Source organism: Cucurbita pepo, chromosome 1, assembly GCF_057944985.1.
Source record: "Cucurbita pepo subsp. pepo isolate OVF chromosome 1, ASM5794498v1, whole genome shotgun sequence".
In the NCBI taxonomy this organism is placed as follows: Eukaryota; Viridiplantae; Streptophyta; class Magnoliopsida; order Cucurbitales; family Cucurbitaceae; genus Cucurbita; species Cucurbita pepo.
Window position 1 is genome coordinate 11,941,629 of NC_141798.1, and position 8,586 is coordinate 11,950,214.

Sequence of the window (8,586 nt, forward strand, 5' to 3'; positions counted from 1 at the left end):
ATAGGGCATAGGTTTTATGCACATTATAGATCGTTGGCTCCTAAACCAGTCAATCGAGTTTCGTTTACATAACTTTATACATAATAAACTTTAAAAAAAAGTTTACAGTGTTTTAACTTGTATCATGAAAAGATATTATTAAAAATTAATGAAATTGGCCCATGAAGGTGTCAAACCTACAACCTTCGCGTTATTAGCACAACGCTCTAACCAACTGAGCTAATAGGAGGTTTTATGCTCATTGTAGATCGATAGTTCCTAATTTAATCAATCGAGTTTAGGTTACATAATTTTATGCATAATAAACTTAAAACTTTAAGTCATTATCTTTAAAGTTTGTAATGTTGTAACCCCGTATCATGAAAAGATATTATTAAGAAGAAATGAAATTGGCCCATGCAAGTGTCAAACCAATGACCTTCACATTATTAGCATGACGTTCTAACCAACTGAGCTTGGCCATAGGCTTTATGCACATTGTAGATCGGTAGCTCCTCATTCAGTCAATCGAGTTTCGCTTACATAATTTTATGCCTAATAAACTTAAAACTATAAGTGATTATCTTTTAAATCTAGTATCATTAAATATATCATTATTGATGATAAGATAAGGAATCACTACAAGGGGAGTAAGATTCGGATTACCTTGTTGATCGAATATTTCAAGACAAGAATATTGTTTGAGATTCGAATCACTCCACAAGCAAGATCGATCATGTCTAGCTTGAATGATTCTTTGATCAAATATCTCAAGACAAGAACACTTGATTGAGATTCGAATCACTCCACAAGCAAGATTGATCATGTCGAGCTTGAATAATTCTACATGCAACCTAAACTATATAGAATTGCAAAGAAACTTAGTCATTGGCTAAAGAAAAGCACAAATGCTTCTTTTACTATATTTTCCAAGTCTGCTTACAAATACAACATACATAGCTTTATATAGCCTCAAAATGAAACTATTAAAGGCATACCAAAAGTTGTAACATTCATACTTAATGACCCTAATTAGCCATTATGTAAATGTAACCTAAATTAAATAAAAAGTCTTAAAATACAATAACTCTATTATTCTAAATTGTAACCCACCCAAAATTTGCAACAATCAAACTTTATTTCTTCTTCAATGTAGCATGAATTGAAACATCTTTTGATAATTTTGACAACATTTTCTTCACATCTTCATTGAAGTATATTGTATGATTGATGCTTCTTGGTTCATATCAATTGAGAATTAATAAAATTGGCCCATGCAGGTATTATCTTCTTTTGATTTTCGGGATTACCTTACGCTTTCACACCTTTATAAAGAATGTTTCCATCTCCAACTGTTGTGGGATCTTACAATCCACCCTCTTTGAATAGAGGTATCAAGTTGGCTTAAGGGCTCATCTTGTTATCTTTTTTGTCTTTGATTAACCTCCTAATCGATATAAACACTATTATAAAACAAGTCTAGAAACCTTGTTCAATATCTGATTCATAAAAATTACTTAAGCTATGGGAAATTAGTGAGCCCAACAACATCATTCTAACTCAAATCTCGTGTTGGTATTAATGTTGGAATAACTTAGATATAACATTCAACCTTAATTCAAACCTTCCTAATTTCTTCCAGGTGATTTAGTTTCTTCCTTTAACTAGATCATGACTTGATTAGTCTATATGTATTACTTTATCTTTTAAGTCACATACTCCAAATCTGGCTAAAGTATCCAATCATTGACCACTTTGCCTCATACAACCTCAAAGCTTCCTCTTACTATTTGTGTATAAACATCTTTAAAAAAAAAAAAAAAAAAGTGTTATTTCCTCAAATTTCTTTGTAACATTGAGGAGTGACTTAATAAAACTCTCACCTAAGACGGATATTGCATAAGCATAATAAATGTTCTTATATACTTTGACATAAATTTCATAAAATTCAATATGAAATTCACGATAATCTAGAAGTTCTTAACGTTGATTTAAGCTCTTTCTATAAATCCTGAAGTAGGAGCTTTCGTTTGGAGCAAGAATCGAGCTAAGTTGAACCTTCAACTGTGAGTTGTTATAGCCTCTGATATTTTGGGTTTCTTACTCACGGATTTCTTCCAAATTTGAGAGCCATAGCCAACCATTTTCCTTCAAACCTGCTTTTGCATCTCCTAAATGGGAATATCCACAAGTTTGGTGATGAAATAAAGTGTTGAAGGTGCCTCAAACACAACTTCTCAATTTGGTCCGTCTTTAAAGGGAGATAGTTGAAGCTCGAAAATTTAAATATGAGCCTACATGCAAATTTGTCAAGAAACCTATCATGTTCGATTTTCGAACCTCCAAGGAATATTTCCATAGAAGACCACGAAGGTTAACAAGACTCAGAGCAAGTCCAATTGAAGAAAATTATTTTCGTTTAAAATTTGGGAGTAAGGATCGAAGTCTTACTTACAATCCATTTTCTTCAAAATTGACCCTTTCTTTAGCTTTAGAAGATTAAGTTGAGCGCTTTTAATGAAGAGATCGGGAGTTAATACGTCTTAGATAAGGTTGCCTAAGGAAACAAAATTCTGCTTTCTTGAATAAGTTGCAGACGGAAGATCAAATTCCAAAATTAAGACCACGCGCTTTAAGACATCACCATCTTTATGTTTCATAAAGAAATCGAGGGGAGAAATGCTCAAGGCGAAGACCATGGGACAATAGATGTTCATAAAATTTGTGTCTTATAAATTTATGAAATTGAAAAAATAGATAATATTTTATACACTTCCAAGTTTATATCGTCGTATAGATCTCTAAACAAGTTCTAACTTTTTATCTATTATATATGTGAATCGTAGAAAAGGTCCCACCGAGATTTGAAGTCGGGTTACTGGATTCAAAGTCCAATGTCCTAACCACTGGACCATGGGACCACAAATTTGTAAAGATTTGTGTGTCATTAATGTATGAGCTTTAAAAAGAATAATAGTATCTTATTTGTTTCTTATAAATCTCTAAATTTTGAAAATGATTTGTGTCTTTGTTTTTAGTTCTGTATTTGATAGGTTTCAACGCAATAAAATTAATTAATATATTAGATCATTTGTACAATTATTCAACCATTCTTCTTCACTCATTTCCATCCTACTTTAATAGAGTTCATAGAAAGGTTATTTTGAAACAAATTTAACGTTAAAAAGATACTTATTTAATAAGTTTTTCCCACCCTTATTTTTTAAAAGTTTATTTGAATATTCTAGGTAACATTACCGAAGTAAAAAAAATCAAATTATTTATGTTTACTCTATTTTTATAAAAAGACGACAATGCCGCCAAGGAAAAATATACGAGAAAATAATAAGAACTTTGACGTTTTATGGGCTAGGAAACAGTGGCATTCTGATGTCTAGGAACAGTGATGTTTTATGGGTTAGGAAACAGTGACATTCTGATGTCTAGGAACAGTGACATTTTATGGGTTAGGAAACGTGACATTCTGATGTCTAGGAACTATGACGTTTTATGGGTTAGGAAACAGTGGCATTCTGATGTCTAGAAACTGTGACGTTTTATGGGTTAGAAAACAGTGGCATTCTGATGTCTAGGAACAGTGACGTTTTATGGGTTAGGAAACAGTGGCATTTTGATGTCTAGGAACAGTGACGTTTTATGGGTTAGGAAACAGTGGCATTCTGATGTCTAGGAACAGTGACGTAAACAAGTGGCATTCTGATGGTTTTATGGGTTAGGAAGCAGTGAAATTCTGATGTCTAGGAACAGTGACGTAAACAGTGGCATTCTGATGTCTATATTTAGTTTTAGAAGACCGTAGTGGCGGCATTCTGATGTCTAGGTTAGGAAATAGTTGCATTCTGATGTTTATATCAAAATGCCTAGGTTAGGAAACAGTTGCATTCTAGTGTCTATATTTAGTTTTAGAAGACCTTATAAATACATTTGTAGTGGCATTCTGATGTCTATATTAAATACATTTTTAGTCGCATTCTGATGTCTATATTTAGTTTTAGGAGACCTTATAAATACATTTGTTATTTCTACGGTAAAACAGTAAAGCAGAGCAGGAAAAAAAAAAAAAAAAAAAAAAACAAACAAACAGAGAAACAAAGTGTTCTTAAGAAACAAAGAACGTTAGTGTGTGTGAGATTTATTTCACAAATTTGTGAGTTTTCTTTAACAAATTGGTATCAAGCCAATGGCGAATGTGACAGGTCAAATGTGATGGTGTGATATGAATCAAAAGACATCAATCATACAATATACTTCAATGAAGATGTGAAGAAAAGGTTGTCAAAATTATCAAAAGATATTTCAATTCATGCCACATTGAAGAAGAATGAAGTTTCATGTTATAGATTTTGGGTGGATTACAATTTATTGTAATTTAGAGTTGTTGTATTTCATTAATATATTTCTTTTATTTCCTTTAGGTTACAATTTCATAATGGTTAATTATGACCATTAAGTATGAATGTTACAACTCTTGGAATGCCTTTAATAGTTTCATTTTTGAGGCTATATAAAGCCTTGTATGTTGTATTTGTAAGCAAACTTGAAAATATATAGAAAGAAGCACTTGTGCTTTTCTTTAGCCGATGGCTAAGTTTCTTTGCAATTCTATGTAGTTTAGATTGCATGTAGAATCATTCAAGCTCGACATGGTCAATCTTGCTTGTGGAGTGATTCGAATCTCAAGCAAGTGTTCTTGCCTTGAGATATTTGATCAACAAGAATCATTCAAGCTAGACATGATCGATCTTGCTTGTGGAGTGATTCGAATCTCAAACAATGTTCTTGTCTTGAGATATTCGATCAACAAGGTAATCCGAATCTTATTCCCCTTGTATTGATTCCTTATCTTATCATGGTGTTAATATAACACATGCGGAAGCAATTTGGATCTTAGGCACTTTTAGAACATCAATTATAGTAAATAACTAGCATGTTCATAAGTATTAAAACTTAATGAGTTTAGATACTAACCTTTTGTAGTTCAAACTCCTTTTTCCTCACGAACCGGTTTCGAACCACCACTAGTGTCTTCTCCACTATCCTCCGGCCTTAGAACGGGATTGTGGAATCCAGTGAGTGACTAAACTTGGGAGGGATTTTGTATATGTGAAGAGAGTGTTTGTGAGAGGTTTTTCTCAAGGTTTTTCACCAAGAAGAAGAAGAACTTCCATGTACCATGATCACTCTATTTAAAGAGTCATGTTTGCATGTTCATGCAAATTTGAGATCATCAAATTTTGACACTTAAAATTCCACTCAAATGTTTATGTGGCAAGCATGCATGTTTGAGTTAACCAAATTTTGACACTCAAAATTCCACTCAAATTTGGGTTTATTTGGCAAGCATGCAAGTTTGGTTAAACCAAATTTTGACACCTCAAAATTCCACTCCATTAAATGAAGTTAACAATTTGACTTTCTTCCTTTTAATTCAACAATTAATTTGAATAATGAATTTCAAATTAAAGTAACATTAAATGATTAATTAAACTATTTAATTAATATTTAATATTAATTCAAATGTCAATTCCAATCAATTCCGACACATAATTGATTAAGATATTTAAATCTTATTTAAATATCTCAGATTCTCTCTTTTTGTTTAATTCGTAAATAAAACAAAAATGCGGTTAAATATATCGTATATATGTAGCGCATATTCTCTAATTTGAATTCGAACACTTCGAACTCACTCGTCACAGTGTTCTATGGTTTAGTCCGATATGAGCTAGCAGAGGGACCTAATGGACCTATAGATCATGGGCTCCAATGATCCAAGATTAACCGGTTAAACTCATTAACCTTGTTAACCAACATTTGTTAACTACTAGGACACTCCACTATAGCCTAGTAGGTGCACTCCCCTCACTATAGATATATTTCTGTCCATTTGATATAACCATGATTAGTAAGTCGATCATTTATAAGTTGTTCGTAACTAGAGCTGGGTCAATTTACCGTTTTACCCCTAAAGTTACTTCTTGTTCCTTATGTCTCACTGATCCTCTAATGAACAATTGGTTTGTGGTCCAACCAGTAAACCGAATCCCTCTCAGGCTAATGAGAGGGTGGGGTCCCTTGTTCAAGACCTAGAGTCAGTGCTTAAGGGAACTACCTCTCTTCTATCCCTAAAAGTGGGTAGGAGTGAATTCCGTCTTGCACTCCAGGTCCCCAGCCATTCACCCAGTCTTACCCCTGAAATGGGAGGCCTATTGAGTTGGCGAACTAGAGCCACTCTCACCCGTGCAAATCTAAGGATAATTCCAAATAAACAGGAGTTCATGGTTAGCTCAGGATTAAAACCGAGTTACCTAGGTTATCGAATGAAAAGAAAATCAGTCTCAACAGTAAACGACATTATAAAGTGAGAGTGGTTTTCTTCATGGTCCGATCTTATGCAATACTCATTGCATAGGACGCCCCCACTCACATGTCTCCACATGTACAATTTAGTGATCATATTGTTTATATCATATACAAAAGTGGGCCGCATCCATAGCGTCCCCAGAATAAGGTACTCAGCCTTATCCTTATACTATAGATCATTTTGACTATATACTTGAACTTGATCCACTCTTATGTCTCTACATATAGTTCAAGTAATCATACTATAGCCAAAGTGTTCTTAGTTTATTGGATTTAGATTAATGATCGTAAAGTTCACTTTATTCAATAACAATCTTTACTGAATAAACAACAATAATAACTTTATTGAAAATAGAATATGTTTTTTGTTTACAAACTATGAGTTTTAGGACATAAAACTCAACAAAATGCTGCTACCGCGACTAACGAAGACAAAATATGAGAATTGGAGCATTCATATGAAAGCTCTTCTCAGTTCTCAAGATGAATGGGAGGTGGTCGAAGAAGGGTTAAAAGAACCAAAAAATACCATGGGTTATACAGCGACACGAAACAAGACATTAAAAGAGGTGCGATCAAAGGATAAGTGGGCACTGTACATGTTGTTCCGAGCCTTTGACGAGTGTTGTATGCGCGATAGAAGAGTCAAATGACCTAGCGACGTTCACAGTGGTTGGAGACTCCTAACGCCTTCGACCACTCAACCATCCTAACTATTTATTGTGAGACCTAACATTGGTTGGAGAGCGGAATGAAGCATTCCTTATAAGGGTATGGAAACCTCTCCCTAAAAGACGCGTTTTAAAACTTTTAAACTTAGGCCGATACGTAATAGGCCAAAACAAACAATATTTGCTAGCAATTGGAGAGGAGAACCAAACATTTCCTATAAGATTGTGGATATCTCTTTCTAGTAGACATATTTTAAAATCGTGAGGCTGATGGTGATGCGTAATTAGCAAAAGTAGACAATATCTGAAAGAGGTGGGCTTGGTTTGTAACAAATTGTATTAGAGCTAGTCATCGGGTGGTGTGCCAACGAGGTTACTAGGAACACAAGTAGGTGGATTGTGAAATCCCACATCAGTTTGGGAGGGGATGAAACATTTCTTATAAGCATGTGGAAATCTTTTACTATTAGACGTGTTTTAAAATCGTGAGGTTGACGACGATATGGAATGAGTCAAAGTAGACAATATCTAGGCTAATATTCATAATTTGTTGGAATAGTTTAGTTGGTTAGAGCGTATGATTGTTAACGTTAAGGTCGGAGTTCAGCTCTCATTTTAGCAATGGGAATGAATCATTCCATTTTAGTATATGGACAAATTTAACCCTCCAACAAAAGTGGACAATGTCATATAATTATGTAGGTTCGTGATTCCTAACATTATTACATAGTCTTAATCTAGCATTCTTAATAATAATATTGTGTTCTTTTTAGGGATAGCTTCTGATATGAACCAAGAGACATCAATCATACAATATGCTTCAATAAAGATGTGAAGAAAATATTGTTGAAATTATCAAAAGATATTTAAATTCATGCCACATTGAAGAAGAATGAAGGTTCATGTTATAAATTTTGGGTGGATTACAATTTAGAGTAATTTAGAGTTATTGTATTTCATTAATATATTTTAAGACTCTTTATTTACTTTAGGTTACAATTACATAATGGTTAATTATGGCCATTAAGTATGAATGTTACAACTCTTGGAATGCCTTTAATAGTTTCATCTTGAGGCTATATAAAGCCATGTATGTTGTATTTGTAAGTAGACATGAAAATATAGTAAAAGAAGCATTTGTGCTTTCTTTAGCCAATGGCTAAGTTTCTTTGCAATTCTATGTAGTTTAGGTTGCATGTAGAATCATTCAAGCTCGACATGATCAATCTTGCTTGTGGAGTGATTCGAATCTCAAACAAGTGTTCTTGCCTTGAGATATTTGATCAACAAGAATCATTCAAGCTAGACATGATCGATCTTGCTTGTGGAGTGATTCGAATCTCAAACAATGTTCTTGTCTTGAGATATTCGATCAACAAGGTAATCCGAATCTTATTCCCCTTGTATTGATTCCTTATCTTATCATTTGGTATTAGAGCTTCAGGCTCAAGATCGGATATATGTTTCCTTTGCGTTTCTTTTCAATTTGTTTTTTATCCTTTTAGTTTTTAATCGATCCAAAATAAATAAAAAAATCCAATCTGGGCTCTAC

General features: G+C 33.4%; 1 non-coding gene across 1 annotated transcript; it reads right to left on the minus strand.

Moving 5' to 3' along the window:
* Positions 1-2,828: 2,828 nt before the first annotated feature.
* On the minus strand, positions 2,829-2,900 carry TRNAQ-UUG (transfer RNA glutamine (anticodon UUG)). The gene has a single exon. It is a non-coding gene; the product is annotated as a tRNA-Gln (tRNA).
* Between the last annotated feature and the right edge of the window lie 5,686 nt (positions 2,901-8,586).